Below are 18,270 nucleotides of genomic sequence, written 5' to 3' on the forward strand. Positions count from 1 at the left end.
CTAAGGGATCGTTTCTTTATTCCCAATATTAAGCATGGTTGAATAACAAACTAATGATTCTATTGTGGTAGATTCTATAGGGTTGAGAAATATTAATAATTAAATATGGGCTCTATCCCTAAGAATTTGCTTTCTAGCTAAAAAAAAATAAAGCATGCCCATAAATATTGTTTAAAAATATAGAAAGTAATTCAAGTCTCAAAAAATGTGTAGGAGGGTGCTGTATTAGGTTTTTAGGCTGCTGTAACAAATTATTACAAACTTGTTAACTTATATAACTTTATTCTTTCACAATTTCGAAGACCAGAAGCCCAAAATAAGATTGTTGGCAGGGCTGCTACAGGTGCTAAGTGAGTTTGGTAGGTAGGGGAGAGTGGACTATTTCTGGCTAGGTCAGGGAGAGAAGGTTTCATGGAATAAATAGCATTTAAAGTAACCTGGAAGGATGGATTAGATTTGCATATGGAAAAACAGAATGATGGCCATTCCAGATAACAGAAACAATACTAATAAATGAGGGTGAGGAGATCTGGCCTGAGTGTATGGTACATTATGCCATAAAATTAAGTCAAAAATGGGGACAGAATTAGAGTTTAGAGTGTCATGAATATTGGTTAGGCATTGTTTGGTAATTACTATAGAATATTAAAGTTTTGTCTGAACAAAAGTGACATGATTTTAGGGCTCCTGCTTCATGAAACCCAATGGGGCAACAGTGTTTAGGATGAACAGGTCTCCCCTCCCTTTTTCTCCCGACTAGGAGATTAGTACAACCAAGAGAAGATGAAAACCTGACGAGGACAGAGATACCAAAAAAGGAGAATTACTGGCCACTTATTGGATACTTGGGGGGGATAGGAGAGGCAAGAATGAGATATTTTGAGCCAAGATGACCTGGAGAATTGGGATGAAGAAAATTAGGATAGTCAAAAGAAGGATGACTTAACTAGGAGGATAATTACTTGATATATTGATTCTGAGAAACTGGTGTGATATCTATACAGTTGAAGATTTAAATAAGGAAACTGGAAATACAGTGCTGTAGTTTGGGACTTAAGATATAAATGTGTGCGCTATCAACAGTGAAATAAATGAAGTCATACAACCCTGCAAAACAGTGTCAAATCATGGGAAAAGTATGCATGTGGAGTTTGACAGACATATTCACATCCTATCTCAACCAATTACCTTTTGTATGACCTGGGACAAATTGCTTAATTCTTCCACTTTCTCGTTTGTGAAAAAAGGGGAAAAAATAATATTATCCCTTAGTCAGGATTACCTGAGTTGAGTATTTAAAAGACCTATCATCTTTAGATCTGCTTTCATATTTTGGTGGCATGATTCCCAGTAAGACATATATTTATTTTTCAATCCATTATCTTAAAAATATGTAACACACTCTTTTTACAAACTTTTTTTCTTTGATTCTATTTCTTAAAAGCATATTGACTGTGACCCTCTAAACTGATTTCATGACCTATGAATGAGTTGCAACCTATACTTTGGAAAACATTGGCCCTAACCAGCATTCTATACTCAGGTCACACCATTACCATTGTTTCCTCAACTTCCCTCTGCTAGGCTGCTTGCTAATATGATATTATTCCTTGATGGTCCAGAAGAAGTGATAACCATTTATTTCCTCTACTATACCCATAAAATACTTTGTCTATAAGAAAGATGTATCTGTTGTCCAACTACTACTCTGGTCTCTTTGGATTGCCAAATGACAGAATCCAATAAAGGAAACCTGAAATAAATAACCAGGGCAAGTAATTCATTTTAAATTATTAAAGTTTATTTCAATTTTTCCAGACCCTGAGAAACTTTTCTCTGATGGAAATGACACCTGGCAACAATGACATTCTGACACCATGCTTGATGCACCCTCTTTGGGAAGTCTGAATTCCACGTCACAATGGCTGTGTTCAGATTACCGGTTTCATCTTGCCTGTAAGCCCAATTAAACTACTGAAGTTTCTAATGGTCTTCTGTCCACTTTGTAAATCATCATAAAGAATATTAAACCAACCACATAAATTTGCCTCTGTGTGACTCAATGCACAACCAGAGGCACAATACCAAAATGCATAATAAAAAAATAAAATTTTTTTGATAACAATAACTGCTTTTAGAATACCCTTTATATATGAATTTTGGACTAGTTGGTAGAGGGGACCACAGTTCAGTGGGTCTCATAAGATGAGCCTAAGGTAATTTGTTCCTCAGCAAACACAGCTCAGACCCTGAGTGTAGAAGAAAGATCAAAGCCTCAGAGTCCATAGTTGGGTTTACTCTCAGGCCTAGATGTCTGAGGATGATTCGCATTGGTGATCAGTATGGTTTGGGTAACCTGCATGCCCTACCCTGGGCCTCAATTTACTTATTCCAAAATGGGATGACTGGACTTTTATTTCTTATGTCCTTTCTACCTGTAATGTTTGATGATGCTCTGCCCTTACATCCCTTTCACCTCAATCTTTTAATCTTAAAAAATGTGAAATGTGTTTATAAAGTTCTTTGATGTCCCTAAATGTTATTCAACATGATAACAGTACAATTCATGAAGCCTAAATTTTATCATTTTAGCTTTGCCTCGGGGCCAAGTTTTATGAGAGCCTTAATTTGCACCACCAGAAGCTAATTTAATAAAAATGAAGGGACCTCTTTTAGAAATAAATTAAAATTGGTGGGGGAGGGCAGGTAACTTTATGCAAAAGAAAAAACAAACAAAAAAACCCCGGGAAACTAAGCTTAGAAGGGGTCAAATTGTTCTGAGTTCTAAATAATGCTGTGGTCTTATTTGTGCTGAGAAACTGGTCCTGGCTTTTGACGCACTGAAAGTAGAAGTTTCTAATGGCAACTTCCCAAATCTTTGGACTCTTGACCCAATACCTTTTGTACCATTTGCCCCATTTTCTTGAAGCACAATCTACTGCATAGAAATTAGACAAACAGGTACAGAGCACCATCCATCCTAGAGTCAGGTAGATTTATCTTTGGAGACAACTTCAGTGTATGGGATGTAAGACACAACTTAAACAGAAAACTAGTGAAGACCACTTCACAGACAAAAAGGATATGTATGAATGGGCACTTCTCATTCTGCTCAGGTGAAAGAAGTATAAAGTCAAAGAGGAGAAAGACCAGGCGACTGATGCCTAATGTTATGTGGTAAATAGTAGGTTTGTCTTTGACAAATTCCTTTATAATTATCTTCCTGACTGTCAAAAACTTTATTCAACCTATCTTCAAAATATTCTCTGAATGAATGACTCCTAAAGTTCTGACTTAAATTTTCTAGTTGTACTAATAACAATAGCTGTTTCTTGATTACTACTATTATGCCAAGTAATGGGGATTACAAAAATCAATAAGAAATATACCCTGATTTTAGAGACCTTACCATCTATGGTTTTCGACTGTGGTAGTTATGACAAAAATAACAATAACCATCATGTATTCACTCATACCATCCAGGCACTGTGCTCAGTGGGCAGCATATATAAGCTGCCAAAGTCCCCTCCTGTTCACCAGATACCCTGACAGGGAAGTGATCTTGCTCTGTCCATGCATCATCTCTCAAAGAAAAAAAAAAAGGACCTAACAGGAATTCAGACAATAGGCAGGGATATTTAAGCAACGTCAGAACTGTCTACAGTAAACATACAAGAACTGTAGTCAATAATGAAAGAGTGCAGTAAACCAAAGTGAAAATGGAAGAAATCATCTGAATCACCTTTAGTGTACTCTGTCGAGAGGAACTGTGACACTTTGAAAACCACGATGCAGTAAACCCCACATCCGGCATTCCAACAATGACACAAGGAGATGAATGTTATTTAAGTGTTTTAAGACTCTAGCAAAAGACCTCATAACACATTAAATTGTGAAACTTAGGAAGACATCATAACCTTCTGGACTTCACTACGAAAATGAACATTTTGATCTAAAATTTAAAAAATATAACACTGAATTTCCTTGTAGTATTTCATAACCTTTGAGTACGGCATTAAAATGCTTTTCTTTTTTCCCCCACCACCTCTAAGCTTCTGTTTTCTTACCATGGGCGTCTGAATCTTTTATATGCTTGGGTCCTATTCACTGCCTGTTATTCAGACATTGAAATCCCAAATGTTAATTGTTCTTCCAAGTACATTGACAAAACAGCAGCTAAATAAGGGTAGACCAGACTGTGGTAGACTCTGACATGCATTTATGGAACAATGGGGCTCTGAGAGACAGCCTTGTAGCTCACGGGAAGACATAAGATGTGCTATTTTGACTGCTTCATAGCAGAATGGGGAACACACGCACACAAGGGAATTATGCATTTTACTTAGTTTTGCCCAAAGTCCTCAAAGCAACAGAATCTTGTGATGTCATCATGAACTTTCTTTCTCTCCATTTACATTGACACAAAGGCTAAAAATTTCTAATGACATCACAAAGGAAAAAGGAACCTACTTTGATTCCATAAGAAATCTGTTACCTTCTAAGAGACTTGTACCAAAATGTAAGAATCCTTCCTGACAGGGTGTATGTCACTGTGCTGATGCACGGTGGGTGACACCCTCCCTAATGCAATTCAAGCCAGTCAAAAGAAAGGATTCACAATTTAGGTTGGATAAAAAAGACATACTGAATATTGAGCCTTACAAATTTTCTTTTTTTAAAGAAGGAAATCATTTAAACATGTATTTCTTCAGGGATATTCAAATTTTTACTCATGTCTGGTTACTATGTTACCAATATTTTTGTCCTTTTTTTGAGATGGTCACAAAAACACAGAGGAAGGTAGAGGAAGCTTTCACTTACAAGAATGCGGTGCAGCTCAATCTTTTGTTTTTAAGGTGCAGTGATTTCAGTCTCTAAATGTAACTTCAGGCAGTCTGAAAAGAAACAGGTTAAAATCTCTTCCAGTTATAATTGGTATTTCAGATTTAATTAAAAATTAAACTTTCATAATGTTTCACCATCCAAAGCAATGCATTATCAGTCAAGCGTGGCTTTTTTTTTCCTAAGGAAAAAAAAAAAAACTCTCTTCCCAGAGTCGTTTTTTTAATGAAAAGGAAAGGATCTAAAGAGGAAAAAAAGCAATTCTGAAAAACAAAATATGCCGCCATGTTAAGGACTTCATAATGATATGACTAGAAGCTGAGTGCTTCTGAATTTTACCTATATTCTGATTTTTTAAAAACTCCTAAATAATTCCAAAGCCTCAAGATTACATAAAATGTTATTTCAGAGAAAAAAGAAGAAAATCTACAATCTGAATACACATATTCAAGGGAAATATAACTTCAAATAAAATTGGAAAAAAATGTTATATCTACTACTTTCAAATGACTGAATTGGTGGTGGGGAAAATGGTGAAGTAGAGGTAAAGGAACATATTTAGCAATACAAATGCCCATTGCAAGGTATTGTGGGTTTAGTGCACTCCAGACCACATCATATTGTATAGCTAGTCACATGCAGCACTGCTATTTGAAGCAACATGGGAAGACCATCAGTGTTTGAACCAGCCTTCTTGATTTAAATAACTGTGAACGCATTTAAAAAATACCTATTTTTAACCTTTGAATTAAGAGTCCAGGCATTAAAATAAAAATATGTCATAAATACTTGGGCTTAAAATGTCATACTAATTTTTTCAATCCTTTCTTTCTTCATACAACACCATCTATGAATAAGATAATAGTTAAAAAACAGACTGGATTAAGTCATCCCTATTTTTAGCTTCAAATAACTGACACAACAGGTTTAGAAAAACAGAGCTTTTTAGTGTAAAATGGAGATAGAACAATTATCTTTCTTTTACTTTAGAGCATGGCAGTACATTTTTTATATATTTGTAGCACTAAATATGGTATGTTTATGTCCACCTTCCTATTAATGCAAGGTAATATTTTAATATCGCCATATATGAGAGTATGATCATAGACCAGCCCTGAAATTGCATCTGCTTTTAGAAAATACATCTAGTTCTTACTTGTGAATTCTATTTTCTTTTTCTCTTGTATTATACAGAGGAATATTTTGGGTATTGTGTCTATTTGATGCATATAGATTTTAAGTTCAAACTGGCTTAAATTCACTAGGTCTATCCATGAATGGATCCCCCCCCAAAAAAATCAATGACATTGACTAACTAAACTTTTCCCCTGCTTCTCACATGCCTGAATTAGACTAAAAATGCACCAGTGTAAAGACAGAAATTATGGAGGCGTCACCAGGGACAACTGACTGAGAGGAGGGGAGTTCACATATTTCCTTATAAGGCAACAAAACATTCATAAAAGAAACTGACAAAAATAACTCATGCTCAGAAATAATAAGGAATAACAATAATCCCCAATAAATGATTCAGAAATATAAAAACTGCTCACCTCTATATAAATCTGAATCACCAACTGGTATTGTTCTACTCACCACCGATCACATATGGTTAGTGAAACGGATTCAACTGTCTAGTTCAGACAAGAAAGGGTGATAGAAACTAGGCTGCATATTTATATATAATCTACTTAACTGACAACTAGCAGTTCAATTTAATCAGTCAGATTTCCTTTTTCTTAATTCACCAGATGTTGAGTGAATTGAACTCTTAGTTCAAAACAATAAAGCAGTTTCTACGAATAGAAAGTCAAGTTACATTCTCCCCTTCTCATGTCATTCCTCTTTCTCTTTGACCTTTCTCTTCCCTTCTCTATCTCTGCCTGTTTCTTCCTTACTTTCACTTTCTTCCTTATTTATTTTCTCCCTCTCTCTTCTCTTTTTTTTTCCCCCCTTGGTGAGGGTAATGAAGCTCAAAAATAACATCTTGTATCCTGTTGAGGGAAACTTGGTCACAACTATCCTTCCAGATGACAAACTCATTCTTAAATGTCTGCTTCCCAATCCAAAGAAAACAGAACAATTGAGAAAATAGAGATGCAACATCACTTAGCACTACCAACACCACCACTTTTAATTCCCATGTTACATTCATCACAAGGAGGACTGAAGTTTATTTACGTTATCCCCTAACCTCAAATAGGACCACAAATAAGACTAATAACAGGACCATTTTGTGGCACTCAGGCAAACGGCTGGGCAAAACAGATGGATCTTACTTTGCGCCAGGACTCAAAAAATGCAGTCGCCAACACACTGTTGGCGACTACATATCTTGGCCCAAGGATGGACCTGGAAGTGGGACCAGTTGTCTTTGATATGAATACTGTTCCTATTCATATCTGCCTCATGAGAAATCATTAACTCTGTTCCTATGTAGTGGGGTTAAGTATTGGGTAGAAACTCTTTGGAAGATTGATCATCGAGAAAGTGAAATATTCTGAAGGCATGTCAGATTAGATTAAGGAGCAGAGAAGTTAGGACTAGGACCTTATTTTTGGCACTACTGTCTACTTTTCAACTTCCTGTTTTTTTCAAGTTCAGTACTGTACACTGAACCCACTTTTAAAATGCTAGATTTCCAGAGTATGTGTCATCAATAAGAATAACTTGCTGCTGACGTTTTGGGTTCCAAAATCTGTTAAAATTTTTTCAAGTATCCAGATCAACCTCAGTCATTATTAAAACTGACCACCAATGTCAGACTTCTTTAATCAAGACAGAACTATGTAAGGCTTTATAGAATACACCCAGTGATACACTGGGGAACAGCTCAGTAATCAATGCAAATTACAAAGCCCAGAAGAATGCTTCTCTTGGCAGAGACTATTTAGCAAAAGAGTTGTACATTCTGCACTAGTTAAAGATTCTGAATGGCTTTCCAGAGAAGTAGCAAATGCATTATATTACAGTAACCCATCCTGTAAGTCTTCAAGGCCAAAAAACAAAGCCCCAGACAACAAAAAACTGAAGGGGGGTGAGGAACTATAGATCTTAGTATTGATTAGGAACAAAGGACTGCTTCTGACCACACTCTACTTTTTAAAAATCCTCGAATAGGTAGGAGTTTTAGATATCACCAGGTCACAGAACTTCAAGGAAAGAGCAACAAAGCACGCCAGTTTAGGAAGTCTGTGCTAATACAGGCAATTCTCTTAATGCTTTCCCAACTATTCAGCACCGACTGTATCTTGCTCAGATTGTTTTTGAGAGTTCACTCACCTCTCTATGATTTATTCATTCTGACACTGTTCAGATTTGATTTTTAACAGACAAGCCCTGTTTGTGGTCAACATAGAGACCAAAGTATAATGTTTTAATTATTTCTCTTAGTCTTTTCTTTTTCCTTTTCACTTACAACTTTTATTATTGTGAAATATTTCAAACATATGCAAGAGTAGAGAGTATAGTAAAATGAACTCCCCACCCCCCGCAAAGAAAAGAATTCCTATGTACATTGCTTTATTGCCCTTTATAGATACTGCATTTTTTACAAATTGAAAGTTTGTGGCAACCCTGCATCAAGCACTTCTATCAGTGGCATTTTTCCAAAAGCATTTGCTCACTTCATGTCTCCAGTAAATATATCTTGGTAATTCTTGCAATATTTCAAATTTTTCATTATTATTTTATTTGCTATGGTGTTCTGTGATCAGTATCTCTGATGTTACTATTGCAAAAAGACTACAACTAGCTGAAGTCTCAGATGATGGCTAGCATTTTTTAGCAATAAAGTATTTTTAAATGAAAGTATGTACCTACATAATGCTATTGCACACTTAATAGACTACAGTATAGTGTAAACATAACTTTATATGAATTGGTGAAACCAAAAGATTTGTGTGACTTGCTTTATTGTGGTGGTCTGGAACATGAACCTTAATAATTCTGAAATAGGCTTGCAGATAGAAATACAATTGACTTGTGTATAACGCTCTTGTACCCAGCGAACTTGCTGAACTCATTTATTAGTTTGTGTGTATGTGTATGCATTCCTTAATATTCTCTACGTACTTAAGATATTTTCTGCAAATAAAAGTTTTACTTTTTACTTTCCAATCTGGATGCCTTTGATTTCTTTCCTTTCTGTTTCTTTCTTTTTCTTTTCCTTTCCTTGCTTTATTTCCTCTTTTTCTTTTTATTTATTTATTTTTCTTACCTTTCTGTACAGAAACTCCAGTACAATTTTGAACAGGAGAGGTGAGATCTGACAACCTTGCCTTGTCCCAATCTTAGAGAAACCTGTCAGTTTTCCATCATTAAGTATGGTATTAGTTGCAGATTTTTTCATAAGTGCCCCTTATTTAGGTACAGAAGTTCTATCCCTAGTTTGTTAAAAGTTTCTGTCACAAATGCATATTGGATTTTCTCAAAATTTTTTTTGTGTATCTATTGACACAATATACATATAGATACAATAGATATAATCATGTGGTTCTTGCCTTTATTCTACTAATTTGTTATATTGCATGAATGGATTACTGGATGTTAAACCAATTTTGCATTACTAGGATAAATCCTACTTGGTCAGGGTGTAAATAATATTACAGATTGCTGTACTTAGGTTTGTGAATATTTTGTAGAGGCTTTTTGTTTCTATATTTATGAGGAATACTGGTTTATTATCTTATGATGTCTTTGTCTGGATTTGGTCTCAGGGTAATACTGTTCTAATAGAATGAACTGAAAAGTGTTCCTTCTCCCTCTATTTTTGGAGAAGTTTGCGAAAATTTGGTATTATTTCTCCTTTAAATATTGGCTAGGATACAGTGAAGTCATTTGCATCCAGACTTTTCTTTGTGGGAATGACTTAGTTAATAATTCTATCTTTTTACTGTTATAGGTCCATTTAGATTTTCTATTTCTTCTTGAATCAGTTTTGGCAATTTGTGCATTTATAGAAGTGATACCATTTAATCTAAATTGTCTAATTTCTTGGAACATATTTGTTCATAGTATTACATTTTAATCTTTTAAATTTCTATGGGGTTGGTAATGTCCCCTCTTTCACTTCTGATTTTGGTAATCTGTTATGTCCTCTCTTTTTCCCTTGGTCAGTCTAGCTAAATATCTGTCAATTTTGTTGATCTTTTCTAAGAATCAACTTTTGGTTTCATTGATTTTCTCTATTATTTTCTTGTTACATATTTCATTGATTTCTGCTCTAATCTTTATTATTTCCTTCTTCTTTAATTGAGTTTTGTTATATAGTTATACCATATCTATGTTTACCTACATAATTATATTATCAGTGCTATTTATCTCTTTGGGTGTATTTTAATTACCGTTTGCTGTCATTTCTTTTCAGCCTAAAGGATTTCCTTTAGTATTTCTTGTAAGGCAGGTCTGCTAGCAGCGAATTGCCTCAGTCTTTATCCTACAATATCTTTATTTTACCTTCATTTTGAATAGTTTTGCTGGATATAAAATTCTTGATTGTCATTTGTTAAAATCTTTATTTCCTTCAGCCTTTGAATATGTTTTCTCTCTGCCTTCTGACTTTAAACGTTTCTGATGAGAAGTAAATTGTTAATCATAGTGGTGTCCCCTGTATCGAATTTGTCTTTTTCTCTCTTGCTGCTTTCAAGAATTTCTCTTTCTCTTTGGCTTTCTAAGTTTGGCTATGATGTGACTATGTATGGATTTTTCATATTTATTATACCTGTAATTTGTTGAGCTTCTCAAACATGTAGATTAATGTTATTCATAATATTTGGCAAATTTTTGGCCATTGTTCCTTCCAATATCTTTTTTCTTCTCTTTCCTTCTTTTCTCTCCTCCTTCTCTCCCCTTATACATGTTGGTATGCTTGATGGTTTCTCACAGATCTCTGAAGCTCTACTTCTTTCTTCATTATGTTTTTCTCTTCTTCAAATTGGATAATTTCTACCGATTAATTTCAAGTTCACTGATTTTTGTCTTTTGCCATCTCAGATCTGCTGTTGAGTCCCTCTAGAATATTTTTCATCTTAATTAGTGTACTTTTTAACTCCAGAATTTTTGTTTCTTTTAAAAATAATTTCTATCTTTATATTAATATTCTTTATTTGAATAGTAATTATAGTAATATTTTATGTAATTATTTAATATGATTTCCTTACTTACTCAAACGTATTTGTAGTAGCTCCTCTCAGGTCTTTGCTAAATTCACCTTCTGCTCTCCCCCACAACCTAGAGATAATTTCTGTTGACTGCTTTTTTTAAAACTGGGTGTGGATTAAACTCCTGTGTCCTTACATGTCTCAAAAATTTTTTCTTGAAAATTGACATTTTATACAATATATTATAGTAGTTATGCTTCTGATTTTTCCCTCTGGGGGTTTCTGCTATTTTTGCTATTTATGTGTTTATTTGTTTAGTGACTTACCAGTCTAATTCTTTGGAATCTGTCTCCCTCATACTGTGCAGCTGCTGATATCTCTGGTCAGTTTTTATAATTCCTATTTTCATTTCTTAGCTAAGACTTGCCCCTGTGTCAGCACAATTTGCAGTTTATATCCAATGACTGGTCAGAAGCTATACCCAAACAACTTAGGCCAATAAGCTAACACCCTTTGCTGATGAATATATGCATGGGTTGGGGAATTCATTCAAAGTTCAGTCAGCTTACAAGTCTTCCTTGCCCCTTACATTCCACTGGGCTCTCCCTTATCTCCTCTTTGCACTAGGCCTTAGGGTCAGTCTGGGGTATGTGGATATCTTAGACCTTCTCTGATCTTCCCTGAAACATGTATGCAGATTTCCAAACCACCAGAGATATGTGTTAGTTTCATCAAGGCTCAATATGGCAGTCTCCTCATCCAATTCTCCTTGTTAAATTTCTGGCTAATATGCCAGTCTATTGCCTGCCCCAACCTGAACTGCAATCTGAGGCTAGCTATGATGTTTACACTTCCTTTTTGTTTGCTGCTGAGACTGCTACTGTTTTGACAGCACCCAGGGGCATGTGGTTTTTCAGCTTGATGTTCTATTCCATCAAGTCAGCCCCTTTCATCAGTGAAGGTGTGGATTTTCATGGCTCACCCTGCCCTGCTGGAACTATTGTGCCAGTGGAGTTTGGGGATGGGTAAGGAGAGGAGGTAGTCCCAGCTAAAACACCAGACCCCACTTATGTCTGTTGTCTCACAATAATTTTTAATGTGGCACCTTTTACTCTCAAAAACATCCAATTTAGGTGATAGAATTTATAGTCTCCTTCTACACAGTGATCATAAACTACTTACGGTATTCCTTCAACAAATGCCCACTGCCTAATTCTTTGCCTTGTAATGCAAGAATCAGAGGCCCAGCTGCATGGCAGGTGTGTGTGGGTGGATGAGGAGGTCCAATTGCTACTGAATGAAAGCTTCCATGATGGTTACATGTGCACAGAAAATCCTCTACAGCTCTAGAAAGTACAAACATTTTGGGGGATTAAGAATATCTGTCAATTCTGAAAATCCTTAGTTGGGTTGGTCCATGATAATTGGGAGGTGACTGGAGGATGAGGATGAGGGTGCCAAACTTCTCCCATCAGAGATAAATAATTTTGCCTTACTTTACAGATCTAAGAGGAATCACTCAATGAGAAGAGGTAAAATTATGTGGTTTATAAAGGATTTCTAGGAAAATTAGAGCTTGAATGAGCCGAAATAAACCCATTCCAAGTGACTGTGGAGAACGTGTTATCTAGACTTAATCTTACATAAAATAGTAGCTCAGAGATCTCACTAAAGAGGTTCAAATACTTACTTGGATCAGTTTAGTATTTACCAAATTGTTCCTTCACGGTTTCCTGTCCCTCTCAGTTTATATCTACTCAGGAACATACTAAGGTGATGCACTCCTCTGGAAGCTTAAATAACTCTTGCAAATCAGGAAGTTCCCATATATAAATAGGGAGTAATAAGCACTTTAGAAACGATTTTTGCTTTAGATGATGATCCACAATAAAATTCCCTTGAGAGATTCTCCTGGAGCATTTAAATTATGAATAGATTTACAAAATCACTCCTATCACATAAAATGAGATAAACATGTAGTATCTGCTTCTAGGAATTTTCAAAACTGTTTGCTTTTTTGTTCTTCAAAAAGACTTAAAGGATTTGGAAGATCAGTAAACTTTGTGCAGTAGAAATTCAGAACGTATGATGCGTTAACTTCGAATATCTTACTGATATTTTTGGATCAACATTATGCTTCACAATTTACAAAGTACTGAAGAAATCAAAGTATTCACCAAACTTCATCTAATTAAAATGTCATAGCAATTCACCTTTAACCAAGGAATGTGTAACAGTAAATATTACTATTTCTATTTGGAAAACAAGGAATCTAATCCATGAAACAGAACATGTAAACATCACATAAATTGCTTAATGATGTGAATAAGTCTGCTGATGGAGTATATGATGAAATTCCATCACCTTGTAGCATGAGATTATCAATTAGGCAATATCCAGGCTGTGTGTGACAAAGAAGAAACTTGGAACCTGCATCTTCTATTTTGTGTATATTAGAGCAGAATCAAAATAAATGTTTAAAGAGATTTTTTTTTTTGTCCTATGAAATGATACTTCTCCGGCTAATCTCTCAGGTAAAGTGGGTAGACGTTTTTTAGCTGTGTGTTTTTGTTAGGCTTTTCAATTTCTGTAAAAGAATTTAAACACAACCCCTAACTTGACTACTATTTCTGCCTTTAATTAACAAAGAATAGCTGTATTCCAAGTGTTTTCCAATCATACAATCTAGAATTCACAGTCATCCAATAGCAATCAAAGGCCTAACTTAGAGAAATAGTATATATAAGAAACTGTCTGAAGGATGTGCAGTCCTTTCACTGGAATTCAGCATCTAGATATATTCTAAAATCTTCCTTCGAGTTATACCAGAATGGAGTGTCATCTATCTGGTCTGTATTTTATGAGACTGAGAATACCAAATTGTACATTACTGAAATGTTATCAATCTATATTGAGGGCCACAAGAGTAGAAGTGTACCTATAAAATATTCTTTGTTTCTCATGAAAGTGAATATTGATCATGATATTTATAATAAAATACAGTGATCCCTTTATATACTTAAGGGTATCAGAGGAAGATATTTCTTTCTAGTCTTAATATCAGCAATGTATTTCTTCAAAACATATGGTAAGAATCTTATTTGTAAACGTATGTAAGATACTATCTAGGGTGCTTTTTTATATATAGGTCTAATTCTTGCCCCCTTCTCATGTTTTTCCCTTGTTTACCATTTTAGTTTTCATTTATTTCACTTATATTATATACTTCACTTAAATTTTTTTAAATTTCATTCACAATAAATATATATACGTGTGTGTGTATATATATATACATATATATTTATATTGTATACCTATGTATCCCTTTAAACCATCTTTATTTCTTTTTGGAACAAAGAGGTGTCCATCTGCCTCTCTGTCTTCTTATCTACCCTTTCATATACCAAGTCATCTAAAGTTACTAGAGGATACCTCAAAATTTAGATGTAATTTCAAAATGTCAACCTAGTTCTTCTAGGAACTGGACTTGATAGACTTATTTATACTTTTGCGGTAACTTCATTTTCTTCTACCCTCAATGCTATTCAAATCAGATGTCTGAAGCAAAGTAATAGACTTGTATTGTGAGGGTCCAAGACTAAATTAAAGCTTAGATAAGCATTTTTTTGCTAACTTATCTAAAGATGATTCTTAGATTTCTATGCAAGAATAGAATAATTTGGAACCTATGGAGGACCAGTAGCTATCTTCAAATCATTAATAAAGTATATAAAATAGGGCAGTCATGACTGACTGTGCAGGTTGTGCCCTGTACAAGGGCTCCCAGTACAGTGGTGTGTTCCAATTTAGAAGCCATACTCCCTGGCCCAAGCTACATCAGCTGGAACAGGGTTTCCTTTAATAATTTGCACAAAGGTGCAACCTCTTCCTGAGTTGTTCTAAACCTCTGTACAAGTAACAGATGCTCTCTATAACATGTTTCTATAGTATTTCTAACAAAATATAATTAATTGCATTGATATTTAGCTGGCTCTCTAGCTGTTACATGTTACATGAATGTTTGGGTAAGCCTGCTAGTAATTACCTCACCACCTGAGTTTGAGTCTACATGACTTGGACTAAGCAATGCTTCAAAAACAGAATGTTAGTTATAAGTACAGATCTACTCAGGGAGACTGACTCTGAAACAGAATAGGAGGAAAAGGATGCTCCTAATATTGTCTTTCTTTGTAGGAAACAACATATCTTAGATCATATTCTCAACATACTAAAGGCTTTTCTTCTGAAGTAGAGTTGAGAAGTAGGTGCAGAGCATAATGTTATTCATATTATTATTATCTCATTGATTAAATTGTCTCCCGTTTAGAATTTTCAAGCAATGAGAAAAGTGACTTTAAAAAATCTTCAATAAGTTTTGCGACAATGGATTATTTGTATAATGGAGTACTTTGCCCTTAAATTTAGCTCGTGGCTTTCTCTCTCCCTGGGAAATTTTATACAGTTAACTCTCAATAAATGATTTACAAGTGAGCTATGCATGAAACATTTTACATTAACTTTTTTTCTGACTGAAAAATTAACACATACCCATTGCAAAAGAATTGGAAAATACAGAAAAGTACAAGAAAAAATGATAAATACCAAAAGTCTGATCACAGAGTCAATCAACCACTACTGGCACTTCAACATTTAATTCAGACATGACAAACTTTAATCCCAGTTTGGCTTTCTTTTCTCCCCCTGAACATCACTGAGCTGCCTCCTATTTTCACTTTTTGGTATTTACCCAAGCAATAGTAATTATTTTCTACAAATTAATTTAGCAATTAACCAAGTATGATTATATATCATAGATCTGATACAGATTATTATTCATTCTTACTGTTCATTATAACATGAGATAAGTTTTATCTTATCATGCCCTATGAAGAGTATTATACATAACAAAGTATGACATTACATACTTTGGGTTAGATCATTTCTGTTTCATAATATGGATGCTAGAAATAGCTTCATTAACTCATGAAAAACAAAAGTAAAATGGTAAATTTGATGTTAAAAAGTCAAATATTGCATGCAAAGACCAAAGACAAATTATTTTAGATAATACTCTTGCTTCTTTATTTTGATTTTTACTATCTTTACTTCAAAACTACAATATTAGTATGGAAAACTGAGAGTTAGCTACGCTTATGAAGGTAAAGCACCATAAAAGCCCCAGTGCATCTCTCTCAAGAGCCTAATCCAATTCTATCTGAGGAGCTATCCTCTTTCCGTGAACTCTGCCATGTAGAATTACATCATCTCCCATGGCTCAAATTATCTCCAATTCATAAAATGCTTTAACAAAACTATCATGAAGTGGGTTCTGTTATATATTCATATAACTTCCTCCTCACTTTGGTTTAGCACAGAAATACACAATACATCAATATGTATTTCATTAAGACAGTTGTTTTGATATGGTAACAAGCTGGGCAAATAGAGAAAGTGTGTTGGATATAATTTATTTACATTTTAGTAAGATCTCAGATGAATGATACCACACAAGAAGCTCATAGTGAGGTTAGGAAGAAATGGTGGCTGAAAGATGTCTTGAAGTTTGGAAGCTGTTAAGTATTGCTTAATCAATAGTATTGCTTCTGAATTAAGATAGGATAACAGTTCCACAGGGATAGGTATTGTGGTCCATGACAAACATTATTCAATGCAGGCATTAAAACTTAAGGGGGGGATATAAATTTTCCAAAATATGGTAAACGTTTAAGATTATAACTTAGAACATACATCAAATGCTAAAGTTTAAAATGGGTGGCCCTATGATATAAAAATCCCATCAAATCCCAAAGGATGGGACTATGCTTCTTTACTATACCAAAGCTTACTGCTAAAATTTCCTTTTAGTAGAGATGCGAACTTGATGTTAGCATTTGGATTTCCTCCTACTTTGCATGTTAATTCTTTTGTGAATGAATCTAAAAATCGAAGCAAGTCCTTTAATGAAATAAGAAATTCAGAAAGTAACGATTTTCAGTCTACAATTATAGTAGCCTGCACTATTTCTGCTTCGAAATTATGAGCAGGGTCACCTTTGCGTAGGACAACTTATCACTGGTAATACTATAGAGATTAATGTGTGTGGCATTTGTCTATCCGGTGTTGTTCCAAAGAGAATTTTTAAAAATCTTGCAAAGGTAAATACAATTTTTAAGCAGAAAGTGAGAAAATAACGGTAAAGGTACAATAACAATAGGAAAAGCATAAAGAGGCCAGGGTGAGGCCAACATACAGAAGGTAAATTGTGAGTTTTATATATGTGCTAAAATATAGACTAAGAATATCACTATATTTGTATTAGCCACTATAAAGAATAAGTATTTCATTAGCATTTGTTGTTTCTGCATTTTCCCCTTATTTATATCTTAATCTGCCAACTAGAACGTAAGCTCATTGAAAGTATGTGATTTTTGTTTTCCTGTACTATAATTCATAATAACTAGTGTGATGCTGAGTAGAAAATTGATTCTCAATCAATATTTCTTTATTTGTTTTGTGTGAAATATAAAGAATCTGGTGAAGAGTGTATAGTTTAAAAATATATGTTCATTCATGCATACTGTATAAAAGAACAAAATAAAGGATTCTGAAAAATAAAATAAATTATAACACTAGATGGGGAAAACAGGATAAATTATGCTAAACTACACTGAAGCAGTAAAAGAAATACAAAAAACCCCACTTCAATTGAAAATAAATCAATGTAAATGCACACTTAAAACCTACAGACAATTAAGACTTCCAGAGAAGTGAAAATACAAAGATGGCATCATGAAAGTGATTTGCCCCAACATCACATACCATTTCTGTCATACTACATAAGAAGTGATAAATTATGACCAAGAATTCCAATTTCCTGATTCTATAGAATATGAACTATCTATATTACAGAAGTCTATAAAATTTCAAGTTTTATAGATGTCCTTGATTAGAATTTGAGGACTATGACTTCAGATGTAAAAACTCATCATTTCAATTGTAAATCAAAATTTTACTTAAATTCTTAAAATTCACATTTTGACATGGTAAACAATTAGGTAGCCTTCAAAGTATTCTTAATAAAGTCTTAAACGTAAGGTTTTTCTAGTGATGTAGGGGAAATTTAATAATGGGAAACCAATTACTATAAATCTCTTGCTGAATTATCATAATCTGAATAATCCTATAATGTTTTTAAGGGAAGGGACTATGCTTCTGAATTCCAATGCCTAGTGAAGAATTTCTGGCACGTGGTAAGTGCTGAATAAATGTGTGTTCAAATTGATTTTAATTGAAAGAGACATCACAAGAAAAGTCTATGTTCACCCAC

At 34.3% G+C, this 18,270-nt stretch overlaps 1 protein-coding gene across 9 annotated transcripts in view; it reads right to left on the minus strand.

Annotated features, from left to right (window-relative positions):
* Nucleotides 1-18,270, minus strand: part of ZBTB20 (zinc finger and BTB domain containing 20) — an 830,948-nt gene that overhangs the window by 481,285 nt on the left and 331,393 nt on the right. For 7 of the 9 annotated variants that reach the window (XM_081234531.1, XM_081234534.1, XM_081234535.1 and 4 more), the window contains one exon: nucleotides 4,822-4,895. The exons of the other annotated variants lie outside the window; for them this stretch is intronic. The gene's annotated coding sequence lies outside the window, so the exon portion shown is untranslated. The remainder of the gene's footprint in view (nucleotides 1-4,821; nucleotides 4,896-18,270) is intronic. 9 annotated transcript variants of the gene reach the window in all.

Source organism: Mesoplodon bidens (genome assembly GCF_964165515.1).
Source record: "Mesoplodon bidens genome assembly, chromosome: 5".
Lineage (NCBI taxonomy): Eukaryota > Metazoa > Chordata > Mammalia > Artiodactyla > Ziphiidae > Mesoplodon > Mesoplodon bidens.